The sequence below is a fragment of the Mauremys reevesii genome, linkage group 9, assembly GCF_016161935.1.
Source record: "Mauremys reevesii isolate NIE-2019 linkage group 9, ASM1616193v1, whole genome shotgun sequence".
Taxonomy (NCBI): domain Eukaryota; kingdom Metazoa; phylum Chordata; order Testudines; family Geoemydidae; genus Mauremys; species Mauremys reevesii.
In genome coordinates this window covers 73911845-73928274 of record NC_052631.1, presented here as the reverse complement: position 1 = coordinate 73928274, position 16430 = coordinate 73911845, and the positions used below count along the sequence as shown (strand labels likewise).

Genomic DNA, 16430 nt, shown 5'->3' with positions numbered 1-16430 from the left:
TCCATCTGTTTTGTCTGCTTAAAGAAAAAATATACACGAGAAAATAGATTATTTTAGTCAATTCAATTGAATAGTAATGAAATAATGTGTTGGTTGATACAATTATGGTGTGAGACTTTTAGGGCTTGTTATTTGTTACACACACTTGCAAACAGCAAAATATTAGAAAGTCTTGAACGTTAATAGTAGCAAGCCCTGGTGATAATTCATTATTATTAATGGACCTGATCCAAAGCTTTTTTAAATCAAATTGACCATTGTTTTGTTACTAGCGAGTCTATTCAAATTTTATCTCCACTAAGTTTTCAGTGGAGTGTGGGGTTTTGAATGAATACTTTATTTGCAAATAGTGAACAATAGAGATACATTTAAATATAGAATTTTTTAAAACAATTGTTCTTGAAAATTTGACCATTTCACTCGAAGATTCCACTGTATACTTAGTCTGGGAACTCTTTCATAGTATCACCTGAAGCAAAACGAACATACTGCCCTTATCAAGGTAAATGAGAAAGAGAAAGTTCTTCAGTTCTCTGAGACAGAGTTGAGAATACCAGCAGGCAGCTGCACAAATTGATTTTTAAAGGGAAAATCATTTATAGTAATAATTTGACTTTATGTACAGAAGGGTCATTTCATCCATCATCTCCAGGCTTTTTGCAGTTTATGCAACACTTCTGTCAGTTTATGTAACGCTTTACAGACAGTTTATAGATGGGTAAACTGAGGCAGAGTTTTCAATCAGATTTTCATTTTATCTTTTCAATTAATAAAATATTAGTAAAAAATAACACAAACACACCCAAAGCCACTGGGTCTCGCCACCTCAAAAAAACAATAAAGATGTTGTAGATTTGTAATAAATACTAGAGCTTACATACAGGATATACATCATACTATTAAAAAGGTAAGGGAAGAGGCCTTCTTCAACAGTATATGAGTGGTAGCATAGGACGATATTCTGCATGTGAGGTGGATTTTGTTTTACACTAACCCATAAAATAACTGTTAAGTTTACTCAGACTGTTTTGACCTAACATGCAGTAAAGGAGATGCCAAGCAACCTCAGCTCCCATTGACTGATGGGAGCTGAGGCCATACTAGATTTCACTGGACTGGGCCATTAGATGAAAACCTAACAAGTAAATTTTTATTGCTCTTCAAAATAAAGACAGGTGGGTAGTTTTTCCCTTAATATTTTCGTTTATTACAAGATCCATTTCCCTTGATTTGTGTGTGTGAAAAGAGGTAGAAAAACGGATGTGTTTATATAAAATAAATGGCCTCACATATGGCATACTATTCAATTTTTATAAACATCTCATTTGTGTGTAGCAGCTTATGCCAACATTTCCATTGCATTGGAATAGAAGTTTGTCTCCTACAAATATCTTTCAGGCATTACAGTATCTTCATATAAGATGTGGTTTGCAGTCCAAGCAATATTTAAATGGAATAGAATTCATCTGTGATAACAATAAGAGCCTTCAATGAACAGTTTGCCTCACAGAAGGGAGTTTTAACAGCATGAAATGTTCACTGACTGTACTGTAGGGCAGGGCAGAATGGAAAGCAGCTAGAAAATGTGCATTTCCCCCATCCCTCCCCCACACTATGTGATGTGAACAATTTTTCTTTTTTTTACTGATATCTGATTTTCAAATGTGGTTATACATGACAGTGATGACATAGTGGGGTATTTTATAACAAGGTCTCAGTTGAAATATTTTTGTGGGATAGAGCTGGATTTAGGAATAATCCCTTTATCCCAGGACTTGTCTACACTACAAAATTAAGTCAATTTAAGTTGTGTGAACGTACAAGCCACCGTTGCATGTCCACAGTAGCAGCACTTGCATCGATGCAGAGAGGAGTGCATCAGCGGTAGCTATCCCACCGTGCAACTCGCCACTATTTAGTGCAGGGTGATTTAGGAAGGGTTTGCAATGCCTCATAGAGCAGGTTCAGTGTCCTATGATTCAGTTTTCTCCATCCCCTCATTCCATGGGCATCGTAGGATGTTTCGTGTTGCTTTTCAAAAGCCTCTGTAACCTGCACATCCACCGTCTCTGTCAGAAAGCATGGATCCTGCACTGCTCTTCAATATTGCGCTGAGCATTACAAACACAACGCACCTTATCCTGCAGTATTTCCTGAGCTGTGAGTCTGATGATAATGCCTTGGAGGCTGCCTTGCTGTGTGCCATGGCATTTGTGGAGCAGTTGCACGTGGTGGACGGTTAGTTCTGCGCACGAGAAACAAGGTGAGATTGCATCATTAAGCAGGTATAGGGCGACAAACAGTGGTGTCAGAACTTTCAGTGTGCAAGGCCACCTTCTTAGAACTGTGTGTGGAGGTTGTCCCAGCCCTTTGGTGCAGCAACACCAAAATGAGAGCTGCACTCATGGTGAAGAAGCGAGTGGCGATTGCTGCATGAAAGCTGGCAACACCAGATTTCTACAGATCAGCCGGGAATCAGTTTGGAGCTGGTAAATTCACTATGGGGGTTGCTGTGATGCACGTGTGCAGGGACCTTAATCACGTCCTGCTATGAAGGACTGTGACTCTGGGCAATGTGCAGGAAATAGTGGATGGCTCTCCAGCGATGGGGTTCCCGAACTGCAGTGGGGCAATAGCAGGTATACATATCCCTATATTGGCCCCAGACCACCTTGAGATGGATTACATCAGCAGAAAGGGCTACTTTTCTATGCTATTACTGGTGGATCACTGGGGTCATTTCACAGACATCAATGTGGGCTGGTCAGGGAAGGTGCATGATGCATGTACCTGTAGGAACACAGCTCTGTACAGAAAGCTGCAAGCAGGGACTTTCTTTCCAGACGTGAGGATTACCATTGGGGATGTGGAAATGCCAATAGTGACCCTGAGAAACCAAGACTACCCCTTCCTCCCATGGCTCATGAAGCCGTACACCAGCCACCTCAACAGCATCAAGGAGCACTGCAATAACAGGCTCAGCAATTCAATTTGTCTGGCAATTCATACTTTGACATGTGACTTGTAAGGTGCCCTGGCATTACCAGGTGTCTATTTGCTTTCCTCAGATTGCCAACATCATCCCTTTCTTCCATGTTAGCAGGGGCTGGGAGCAAGGTGAAGATAGCCTGTCAGTCCTCTGGGGCTTGGTCTACACTACAAAGTTAGGTCGACATAAGGCAGCTTACATCAACCTAATATGGAGGTGTCTGCACTACAGTGTCCCTCACACCGCTGTGCCAACCTAATAAAGCTACCTCCGCGAGAGGCATAATGCTTAGGTCGATGTAGTTAGGGTGATGCAGTACAGACATTGCATTTCTTATGTTGACCTAAGTAGTCTCCAGGAGGTGTCCAGCAATGCCCCACCATGACCACTCTTGTCACAGTTTTGAACTCCGCTGCCTGGCAGCCAGGTACATCATTAAATGCCTGTCCCCTTTTAAAGTCCTGGGAATTTTTGAAATTGCTCTTCCTGTTTGCTTGATGTGGAAAGCAAACATAGCAACTACCCAGCTGACTATACCAGTGCCATACAGCAAATGCCTGGAGTACATGGGAAGTGGTGGATCTCCTGGGGCTGTGGGCAGAGGTGAGAGGCTGAGCAGTCACAGCTCCAATCCAGCCATGGGAACTTTGACATCTGCGACCACATCACTCAGGGCGTGGAAGAGAAAAGGTACACAGGGATACACAACAGTGCCACATGAAAATCAAGAAGCTCTGGCAGGTGTACCAGAAGGCAAGAGAGGCTAATATTTCCTCTGTTGCAGAACTGCAGACATGCTGCTTCTACCAGTAGATGCATGCCATCCTTGGCAGCGGCACATCTCCAATGACAAGTGCCCTGTAGATACTTCGGAGAAGCTGGAGTCACATGCCACTGCAGTGAACCCTAAGGACAGGGATGTCCCTAGCTATTTTGGTGTCCTACGCAGCTCCCCCATGGGGGGGGGGGCAGGAGCAGGCTTGGGAGGCAGGGGGGAAACTGTCCCCCAACATGAGATGGCAGAGTGGAGTGGGCTGGGGCCAGGTCACTCCACTTTCCACCACCCGGTGAGTGCAGGGCAGGCCTGACCCCTGCTGCAGTCCACAGGGGAAGGGGTGAAGTGGGGGCGGGACTGGGGTGGAGCAGAGGTGGGGGCCAGATAAAGGAGGAGAAAGAAGAGTACAAAGGAAGACATATTCCAGGATGTCTTTAATCCTCTGGCACTTTGGATTGCAAGCAGAGGCATTGCAGGGTGGTGATCAGTGACTAAATGCGGAGGGATAGCAAGAGATGGTAGCACTGTCAGGAAACAAACAGACATGTTGCAGTCTCTGATTGAACTTCAGGGTGACACATCTGTTTGCCACCTCCTCCTGCAGCCCATAGAGAACTACATTCCATAACCTCCCTATGCACCCTTCCACATTTCACATATCTACTGCAGACACAGCTGTCCACCAGGCACTCCACCCGCTGGGAGACCACACACAATTACAGCTGCACATACACCCAGGTGTGTGTTCCATTCTATGCATCTGAAGAAGTGAGCTGTCGCCCACGAAAGCTTATGCGGAAATAAATTTGTTAGTCTCTAAGGTGCCACAAGTACTCCTGTTCTTTTTTACTGGTGTATGTGCTTGTGAATTCCCTGTTCTTTGTTCTTTAAAGATACTTTCCCCTGTATATATGAAGTTTACTTCAGCATTACATAGGTATGTTTGTAGGGGTATGGAATAAAAATCTATTTAGGGAAACTCAATTTGTTTATTAGTCTCCAACATATGCTGGCTGCTGCTAACATTGACAGACAATAGCCATAGGTGCATTTGCATTGTTATAGTAGTGCCCACATAGCAATCTTTATGAGGTTTATAGTACACTCCAAAAAAAAAAAAAGAGCCAGGCTCAGCCCACTACAACAACACATACTACTGAGACTTATTGTTAAAATGCTCCTTCAAAGCCTCCATAAGCCAAATAGCTCCCCATTGAGCTCTTATACCCTGGTTTCTGAATGCTCAAAATCAGCAAACAGCCGATCCACCTCCGTATTCCACCCCTGTGGAAACTTTTCCCCCTTTGCTTCACAGATATAATGAAACACACAACTGGCAGCTATGACCATGGGGATATTGTTCTCACTGAGGCCTAACATTCTGAGTGTACAGCACCAGCAGCCTTCAAACAGGCAAATGCACATTCAACAGCAAATTTATTTGCCAGACAAATAAAACTGATACATGTTTTTGTACATCTCTTGTCCTTTCTAAGCCACCGAACTTCTTGGCTGTGTGTAGAGGGCAGGATTTAGAATGTGTCAGTTTCATATTGAAAATAGAACCAAAAGAAGCAATTCTTACTGAGCATGTTCGTTCTTTATATAGAAACAGTAAGTCAAATGATTAGAACAGTGTGGCTTGTTGATGCAGTACCACAGACAAAACCCATCAGATTCCAAAGAATCATTTTTTGAATTCAAAGGTTATGAGATAGAGTATATATACCAGGCTAATAAAAATCATATTTTCTTCGATAGCTCATCAGTTTCATTGAAAAGGTACATGTCAAAATGAATTCAGTAAACTCCAGTGTAAAAAACAAAAAATAATTGAGAATCTTGAGAAAACTACAGAGAAAAACTTTACTTTATATGATGAGTAAAGGATTCCATATCCTTTGTGACACACCATATTGTCTATTTGTATATATTTCCTCTTGATTAGATCCACACAAACCTATGCATCACAACTGTGTGACTGTACCCAAATAGGACCAGAGTTTAATTCCCACTGTAATGGTATTATAGAGGTGTTATACTGACAGTATATCAAAAGTCACACCAAACATTGTATACATACTATGATGTCACACAGCTCCCTCGGCAGGACCCTCACCAGACCGCTGTGTTTATGTCCTGCCATACTGGCCCCATGTTTTCTAAGCTTCTCTGGGTCTCAGTACGCTCCAGACTCTGTTGGTGGTTCCAATTTCTCTGACACTCTTCCTTGGTACAGACTATCTCGTACCCCTCCACAGAAATGGGATCTCCCAGTCCAGCTGTGTTAGGCTCCCCGGAGCAGTCTGGACAACTATCTGCCCCAGTAGCTTACACACACTCTTTCCCAGAGCTCCATCCTTGTGGGAGCTCCAAGTCTACAGTTCACCTCTTCTGGGACATGTTGTTACACTAATAAAATAATACCAATAGGATCTTATAAGAGGGATAAGGCAAAATGCCAGGTTTATTTTAAATACAGAGAGAGAGCGAGAAATCAGGATATGCAATTCAATATTATTTCACTACCATTCCTTATTAATTCACACACTCATTCATACAATTTCTGCAGAGCTGTTATAGTTACCAGCCTAGAGGTTGCTCGTGGCAGAGTACTGGCCAGGTAGCCTGCACACAAGGGTGGAGCCGAGTCCTTGTCAGATGCACATCCTTTGCTCCTGGAGGGTGGTTGCATAACCAGATTCAAAGTCCCTGAGTTTTTGGTTCTGTTCTCATAGGATTTTGTCCTTATACAAGTCTATGGGAATCGCTTCATCATGCTGATGTTTGTTTGAAGTGATTATCAATTAGCAGGTGGCACATCCTTGAGGACTGAGTGTTATCGTGTTCTTCCAAGTCTTCAGCCCTCCATCCATGGGTGCACTTGGGTGGATTCTGGCTTGCCCTACGGGGTCATCCAGTTATCTCCGTGCTACGCATTCTTCGGCCAGGGGAGATCACAGTTATAACTCTTAGGCTGGCACTTCCCTGACCATTCATCCTTTATCTAAATCAAGCATCCATCCACATACATTCTCTATTTTAACATACATTTATCACTTATTACTTCTCTATCTCTTAACTTCTAAACAACTCTCAGAATGTTGCAAATCTATTTAAACTTTAACATACATAGCAAACAACTACTAAGCTGTGTTCTGTTTTGAAGAACAATTACAGTTGTTTTTGCAAAGCCTTATCATAAGGCTTGTGTTATTATAACACAATTAGCAGTTTGGCCTTGCATGCTTTTCACAGAGAGGGAGAGACACAGAAATGAAAAAGCAAGAGGCCTAAGCTGTGGGGAATTCAATATTATCCCTTGTCTCTCTTGGCCTCAGACCTGTTATACACATACGCTTTATAGTTCTAATACAGAAATTCCCTGATATGGTCCAACAATGTGATAGTTGAAGCAGACAGACATGTAGGCTTGGCAATGGTTTCTAAACATACTTAGTCTTTAGGTATCACAAAAGATACAGATCCAGACAAATATTAAAACCCTGCACACTTCCCTTAGTCCAGAGACTACTTCTCAGTGATAAGGAGTCTAGGATCCCCTTCCTGCATACGACTGTTGCTTTCTCGTATAGTCAATTTCCTTCTTGGCTGGTTCCACAGTTGAACAAGAGCCCCTGCTATGAAAACATGTCCCTTTCTTTCTTCTTCCCAAACTTCCTGTGAGTCACCTTTCCAGATTCACAGTCTTTGTGTTTTAAAGGACTGTACCAAATTCCACTGCTTTACACCCCAGGCCCTGAAGGGAAGTTTGAGAACAATGGTTTACCCTAGCCTTTAGCCATCCCATTGTCCCACGTGCTCCCATTTCAACAGGAGCCATTCAGGTTAATGACTCTCCATGGAGTCTTTCCTCAGGAACCCTTGGAATTTCAGTGCAATACAGAGGTAAAAAGACAAGAGAAACCAGCAAGGCCCACACATTCAAAATGGAGTTTTCTGTCTGACACACACACACGTAGGATTCCCCAATATGAAACAGAATTCTTAAGCTGTATATAGACAGATTCTTCAGATCGTCACAGCTGATTATAAATAAAACACAGCTTGACTAGCCAACCTGCAAATTTGAACAGGGAAGAATGCATTTAGCAATCCCTGACTAATAGCACAATAATCCTTTTCCCAGAATCCATACTAGTGTGACTAATTCTTTGCCCAAAAGCTCAACTGCACTATGATTCCTGGTCTAATTCAAATTCATACTCTCCCTCTGGTGCACCTGTGGCTATAGGCCAGACTTCATTAAAGTTGGTGCACATATTAGGCCCTGCTGGAGCTGACAGAATCAGATCTCTGTGTGCTGAACAATAATGGAAAAACACAACACTTAGCTTATTGCTTTCCTCCATCCATGTCAAGACCCTCCTCACAGGCTCTCCCTCACCAGATGCATCATATTCTAAAATCTCCAATATAGTCTCAAATTCAGGCTATGACAAATAAACAAATCAGTAATAAAAACAAAGCCTGTTTGCAAATAACTTTTAAATAAAGAGAAGCTACATTAGTTGAATTAAACTACTATGACTAGGTTGAATAGCAGTGTGGCCAGATGTCTGAATACAGCCAATAATCCTATGTGACGATCCCATGGTTGTCATATTGGCCATGAGATCTTCAGCTAACTCATAAAACATAATCTGTATCGATAATCAAATTAACCACAGCAAATTGGTCCTGGAAACTTTAGTGTCAGACCAAGTAAGGTAAGGTGTACACCAGTATCGGTTCCACTTTAGCTACATTCTAGAGCTGACTTCTAAGAACTGCTAGAGATAGAAGACAAATGCAAACAATTTGGCCACATCATTTGAAGTCCCAGGTTCTCAAACATGTCCATGCATGACTTGATCAGTGCCCAATGCACTTATGCAAGTCACGGTTGCATACACATTGGGTATTTTGCACACTGTTTTGCAGGTGTATGTTTGAAAATCTGAGCCACATTGCATGCTTGCAGGAGACTTTGGATGACAAACACCCTCTCTACAGATGGTGGCAACTTTATTAACTGCTGGCCTCAAAATTAACAGCACAAATCAAAGATCAGGGTCATTACCTGCCAGAACCCTGCTCTCCTGATATAAAACAATCAGCACAACCAGGAAAATAGACATTAAATGCTGCACTCTGGGCCTATGATTTTCAGTGGCCTACGCCCATGTGATCTCCCTCTGCCTGTACTAAAAGGGCTCAAAAGGAGCCATGGCAAGGAGACATAGTTCTTCTTTGATATAACTAAAAGGCTTGAATAATCTGTTGTCTTTTGCTTAAAACAGCAAGGAGTTGTAATGTCCCTTTATCACAACCACTACAAAGACCACCTTACTTGGACTGATAGTCTTTGGGAGGAAGATCCATGCCAATGGCCACTTTATATCCTGGCAGCTGAAGTCATCTTTGGAACCCGGAATTGGGAAACACCAGGGCGCATCATAGCAGCAGCAAATGCCTGTCTGCTGGGCATCCCTGACACTATTTTCACCTCCCTTGTGCTGGCATCTGACTTAACCATACTAAGAGTGCCTGGTATGTAAGCCCAGAGCAGGCAGCATGAATTGGGCCTAGCAGAACTGCTCCCAGACCAGCCAAAAGGTTTTGAATTTATAAGTAATCCCTGCAATTTATAGCTCTTTAAATTCAGGGGGAAAATCCTTAACAAATGAATGCTCAGAATGATACAAAAATAACATTTTACTGATAATCTCATAAGAAGACAGATGCTAAATTTGACAGACCTATGCCTTTGGATTTAAATTCTTCTACTTTAAAATTAAAACATAAAACAATGTAGCAAAAGAAATGCCTTTTTTATTTCAAAGGTACATTAAATAGTAATAGCAAAAATGGGTCTAGGACTGTCTTTCTCTGAACAATAGTTTCACTCTTCCTCCTTTAGAGAATTAAACACCACTCAGCATTGCTGTCTTCTACGGAAATCTAAATTAAAAGGTTATTGTGCCATTAGCATACAAATTCCTCCCAGTTAAAGCAATGGTTTTTAAGATTGCACTAGGCTGCATAGGAAAGAGCAAAAAAGCCCATTCACATTATTCATAAATTCTGACAATTGTGGCATTTGGGTGAAATGCTTTAAACTACTGCTCTCTTTTTCCCCCCTACTCCTCACACACTGTATATGCTCCTTTACAGACAAACTTAATTCACTGGAACAATTCTACTTGGCTTTAGAGATTATATAATTTGTCACTGAAACAACACACTAGTGGTTGAGGAGACAGAATTTTTCCATATGCTGCCAAAACAAAAGTATGAAATATGATTTGGTTTTCATTAATGTATAATTAATGCCTTGAATTTTAATTACTTCAGCTATAATTTGGAAGTGAAAATATTCTTCTGCCAGAATAATACATAATATGAAATGGACATGCTTACTATTAATACCCACTGTTTATCTTCAATAATGAGCTCCTTTGATTGAGTAGCTTGCATGTGTCTGTCAGAATATAAATTTAGTGCTGCAAAAGGAACCTATTCATTCTACATGGCTTGCAAAAATAAAACTGAAGTCTGATTTTTGAGCACAGTAGGCTTTCAGCTAGGTTTTCTTTATACCTAGTTGATGTGAATATGGAAAAATACTATATGGTTAACTCACAGGGGATTTTGAGTGACATATTGAAATCAGAATGTACTTCCTACAGTGATTTCCCTACACCCCCCCCAAATTTCTCCCCCTCCCCCCATTTTTGTGAACTAGTTACATGCCAAACCTGGTGGCTGAACTTTGAGACTTTGTCCTCACCCACAACTCTTTCACATTTGGGGACAATTTATACCTTCAAGTTAGCGGCACTGTTATGGGTACCCGCATGGTCCCATAGTATGCCAACATTTTTATGGCTGACTTAGAACAACGCTTCCTTAGCTCTCATCCCCTAATGCCCCTGCTCTACACTGACAACATCTTCATCATCTGGACCCATGGAAAAGAAGCCCTTGAAGAATTCCACCATAATTTCAACAATTTCCATCCCACCATCAACCTCAGCCTAGACCAATCCACACAAGCATGGATTTATATAGAGGCAATATGATATTTTCTGTCTTATTATCTATCCCTTTCTTAATGATTCCCAACATTCTGTTTGCTTTTTTGACTGCTGCTGCACATTGAGTGGATGTTTTCAGAGAACTATCCACAACGACTCCAAGATCTCTTTCTTGAGTGTTAACAGCTAATTCAGACTCCTTCATTTTGTATGTATAGTTGAGATTGTTTTCCAATGAGCATTACTTTGCATTTATCAACATTGAATTTCATCTGCCATTTTGTTGCTGAGTAACCCAGTTTTTTGTGAGATCCCTTTGTAACTCTTCGCAGTCTTCCTGGGACTTAACAATCTTGAATAGTTTTGTATCATCTGAAAATTTTGCCACCTCACTGTTTACCCATTTTTCCAGATCATTTAGGAATATGTTTAATAGTAATGGTCCCAGTACTGACCCCTCAGGGATACCACTATTTATCTCTCTCCATTCTGAAAACTGATAATTTATTCCTACCCTTTATTTCCCATATTTTAACCAGTTACTGATCCATGAGAGGACTTCCCACTTATCCCATGATGGCTTACTTTTCAAAAGTCAATTTAAATTAAATAAATTTAAAAAAATAATATATATATATATATTTAGAAATCTAGACCTGTTATGTGTTTTGGTGTAACTTGCATTATCCTTATGTTAAATTTGCATAAGCCTAACAAAACATTTACTTTATTCATATCTCTTTTATATCTCTCATCGGTCCTGACCCCCCTCCCCACACATAAATTCGAACACCCCCCCCCCCCAATTTCAATTCCTGGGGAAACTACTGACTTCCTAAACACTGATACTTGAAATTCAAACTGAACTGGAGAGATATGAGAAGGCAATTTTACCAACCTGCTCTACAAACACAGATCACAATCTAAAGCATCAATATCAGCTTGCTTCAGAAATTGTGACTAAATCTTTAATATTCAAACTGGTAAGTATTAACACCAAAGATTTGGCTTTAACTCATCGTTATATTTAATATCACTAACACAAAATTTGTTGTACCTGACAGAGTTAGAACTGTGTAAAACATGCATCATGAGCCCCAATAATGTGGAACACGGGACTGGTTTTGGGTTAGTAAAAACCACAGAAGTCTGCCTGGTTCTTTCATCATGCATCAGCTCTGTCTACTTATTTCTAGATAAGGTATCCTCAAAAAGGGTTACAGGAGAGGATATGGAAATAAGGTACTATATTTTAAGGGGACAGGGATATTTTTACTGAAAAATATATTCATTACAGAAAATAAAGGTTCACTCCAATGTCTATCCTTCCTTGGCCACTTTATAATTTCAACAAATTAATCCTATAGAATATGACCACTTGATCCTAAAAGATTACTTCTATTTAATGCTTCAGGAAGGCATAATCCCCACAAAGATACCTTTCATATATAACCAAAAGATGACTCTTTTATTAACACAGAACGTTTCTATGAAGTTCTCCCTTTTCCTCTCTCTCTTTAAAGCTCATTCTTTAGGTATAAAAAGGCTTGTGCTACAGAACATTCAACTCAGGTTTCTGGAATCCTAAGCTTTGTAAGTTAGCTAACCTGCAGATTTATATTGCAGATACTATGGTAAGGCATTTATATTGTAGCACAGTTCTAAGGAACAAAGGAAAGCTCCCTCACTCTTTCAAAGTAAAACATTTTAGCATTGACTGTGGCTTTTGACTGCTATGCACCTATTGTTCAGAGTTTTACCCTTGTTCTTAGTTCATTGGTGACTAATTGTGAAATCTCAAACTTCAGATATTAAACTTCCATATACAGGGCTGTTTCAGGCATTTTTTCTGGCTTTCCTGTATCATTCTCCCCCAAACAGGGGATTAATAGGCAACAGGTTTAAAACAAACAAAAACAAGTATTTCTTCACACAATGCACAGTCAACCTGTGGAACTCTTTGCCAGAGGATGTTGTGAAGGCCAAGACTATAACAGGGTTAAAAAAAACAAACAAAACAAAACAAAAACCCAACCAACCAAACAAAAAACCCCACACAGATAAATTCATGGAGGATAGGTCCATCAATTGCTATTAGCCAGAATGGGAGGGATGGTGTCCCTAGCCTCTGTTTGCCAGAAGCTGAAATGAGCAAGAGGGAATGGATAACTTGATGATTACCTGTTCTGTTCATTCCCTGTGGGGCACCTGGCATTGGCCACTGTCGGAAGACAGGGTACTGGGCTAGATGAACCTTTGGTCCCAATATGGCCGTTCTTATGTTCTTTTCAACAATGAAGTCTGACCAAAAATCCAAAGAACTGACAAAATATACTACATCCTGAGAAATAAAAATTCTTGAAGCTTACTTGGGTACAAAGTCTAGAGTGACACACTGGAGCTTTTTCTTGAACTAGTAAAACCAATTAGAAAAATCAAGGAGCAGGGTAAAAATCCTGTTTCTTTAGGATGAGCAAAAAAATAGATATCAACATGTCTAATGTAAAGTGATAGAAAATGCTTACAGCCTTGTGAAGAAAAAGCTAAAATTTCAAACAGTGTCTCATGGGCACCACAACCTCATAAAAGCAGATGAGATTTAATAAAATAACTTGAGCCAGGCTATCAGTCAGCTTTTCATAGTTGGAGGCTGTAGTCACTTATGGAGTAGGAATGAGAGTTAATACAGCCCAAGAGACAAATTAAAGTTATTAAATATTTATTAGTTTACCAAAGCCACATTTAACAACCACCCAGAACAAGGAAGGGAAATACATGGTTTGACTGATGAAATCAATTCAACATGCAGGATGACACCAAAATGCACAGATCTACGAGTGACTATCTGGACAAATGCACAAGAGGGGGCATTCCTGGGACCTTCTCCAGTGCCATATATTTGGCAGAGAGACCACTACTGAATCATGGCACATTGTAGACTCCGAATGCCAATCAGTACAGAGGAGATTGATACAGAAATACAGGACCTTGTCAATTCAATCAATCTGCTGAAATCTTAGGCAGATGCAGTGTTAGAGACTTGAGATCCTCTTCCCCAAACACACACAGCCCTATAGGACCAACTTGAACCACTGACTGAGTGCCAACCTGTGAAGGGGATTTGTTCCAGTAAGTAATACATGCTACATTACAATAGAACTCTACTGGTGGATCAAACAACTCAGTTCTGGGCACCATTAGGATACCACTATGTTGGGTTAGTCTTCTTCAGCCTCCTTAGCTTTTAATCTCCCTACCTGATGCTCAAAATGGAAGCCATGCCGGAGATTTAAAATACTCTGTACTATTTATTTCTCCGAAAGTGTGGAAACAACCATTGTTCAAGCTTACTCAGTCCAGCCCCACACCCCTTTGCTGCAGTGCATACTGCTCCTCATCCAAGGTTGCAGCACCACGTGGGTTACAAACAAGAGTGATTGAAGAAATGGCACATTGTAGCTGCAGCTACACAAAAGAAAAGCACTAGAAATATTTTTCTGACTCACTGTTCCATTTGTGTCCTCAGCTTTGAAAAAAACTTGAGCTGTTTTGAGAAAAGGCAAGATTTTTTGGGGGGGAAAAAGGAAATATTTAAAAACGTTTTAAGGCATCCAAGCATACTCCCCCTTAGGGTTACTGCAGAATACTAATTATTTTACAGTGCACTTTACGCTGATCTGTGGGTGTTAAAGAGAACTTAAACCAAAGATCATTCTCTATTTTGGCATGCAGATTGCATGGCAATGCAGCTGTCTTGGCACTGCCCATATAGCTTCCACTCCTGCACCTGGGGGCAACATCCTGGCCCCTAGGAGTGCAGAAATTATTCTTAGGTTTTCCATTGTCTTTTTGAACATAATCGTACTCTGTCTTTTGGGGGCACACCTCAAAGTTAAGTGAATTATCCAAGGTCACAGAGGAAGTCAGTATCAAAGCCAAGATTCCAAAGTCTCTTCATTTCAATACAGGCTTATTCCTTAAGATTATGTTCTCATATATATTCCTGGACTGACCCCTTCTTGTGGGAATGGTTTACACTGGCTGCTCATCAGAGGAACCAGCTCAGTTTCATACAGCCAACTTGGATGGACCTTGCAATGATCTTATTACCAAAAATGAAGACTTTGGCAGTACTGCTTCCAAAGACATGAATTAATTTAGTGTCCCTCTAAAAACAGAGGGATATGTACTCATTTTCATGGACCCCAATAGCCAGACCTAGGCAGCTATGGACAGTGAATTTCCAAGCCTAGTTATGGGGTTTTGTTTTCAAAGATGCCCTTCAAAAGGAAAAAGAACTAGAAGCTTACTTTAAAATATTTTATTTACCTTTGTAGGTATTCACAAAACAGGGGGTGAGGAGGTTATGTGGCTGCCGGATTCTGGCCATAGTTTCAGTTCCGAATCTACAGCTCTTTGGGTACAGGGGGGTGTCCTAAAAATGATTTGTATGCATTAAAAAAATAGGCACAACACAATGCATGTTTAAAAATTATCTTCTGTTCACTCAAATCCAGATACCAAAGACTCACATAGGACATAATTTTAAGCAAATATTTTTCTTTGGTTTTGTTTCTATAATGTCCATATTTCCCCGTTCACCCTCAGCTAAGTTGAAAATGTACTATAACACCTTATGTTACACTTTGGAATTGGTCAGGTTATTTCCTGGGGTTAGAGAACAGACTTCTTTGCAGAAACAAAATGTGAATCACTGACTTCCCAGCATAAAACCCTAAGACACCATTATCAGTTTTTCCTCAGAACATCAGTACTGAGCTGATGAAAAGGGTTTGATGTCTCTACATTTCCTTTTGAAGATTTCAGGGTTAGGTAATAAATAAGAGCGGTATTGATAGACACCCCTTGTCTTCTTAGGGCATGCCATGATGAAATAAAAACTACCGGCTCTATGGAATAGAAAATTATTGTCTCTCTATCACTTATGACTAACACTCTAGATTTCCCAAGCCACTAAAGTGGCTTAAAAGAGTTGCTGTGCTATGGCATCCATGGCAGTGGACCAAAAATCTCTTATGATGCATTGTCTCTCCACTATATCTGTGGTTAAATCAATTTTATTCAAGCATATTTAGTGATAAGTGCCTGCAGTTTTCTTTCCATACTGGTTTTTAACAGCATAACTGTAAAACATTAAGACACATGCTTCTACGATACGCAAGTATTCAAAAATTCTATTAAAAGCAGTAGCTTGTAAATTTATAGTGAGCAAGTAGGTGAATATATTCAGAGTTTCAACAGAATGAAGATATACATGAACCAACATTAATTCAGAAAACACAGGAATGAAAATGAGTTGGTATCAAATACTGTAAATTAAACAAAGGAATGAATAAAGTAATACTTTACTTCCGTTGGATTTTCTTGCCCAGTACTGATATCAGAGTCAATGGATAAGCAATGCTAGTTTTCTTATAGATAAGCAGCACAGGATTGCTTCTTTTTCCACTTACTGGGGAAATACACTAATATGAGCACTGCATTGGTGTACGTACCCTGGTGGTTACCAAATAACTGAATTTACACAATGTTACAAAAAGAGCAATTAATTTATTCATATTTCTAAAACCATTTACTGTAAGGGTAACTGCCTCCCAGACATAGC

The 16430-nt window shown here is 40.4% G+C and overlaps 1 long non-coding RNA gene across 4 annotated transcripts in view; it reads right to left on the bottom strand.

Moving 5' to 3' along the window:
* The window catches only part of LOC120371260, a 201712-nt gene that overhangs the window by 43653 nt on the left and 141629 nt on the right, over positions 1 to 16430 (bottom strand). For 3 of the 4 annotated variants that reach the window (XR_005584242.1, XR_005584237.1, XR_005584241.1), the window contains one exon: positions 1391 to 2245. This is a non-coding gene — a long non-coding RNA (uncharacterized LOC120371260). Of the gene's footprint in view, positions 1 to 1390; positions 2246 to 16430 lie in introns of those variants that run through there. The other variant, XR_005584238.1, reaches the window with a different exon arrangement.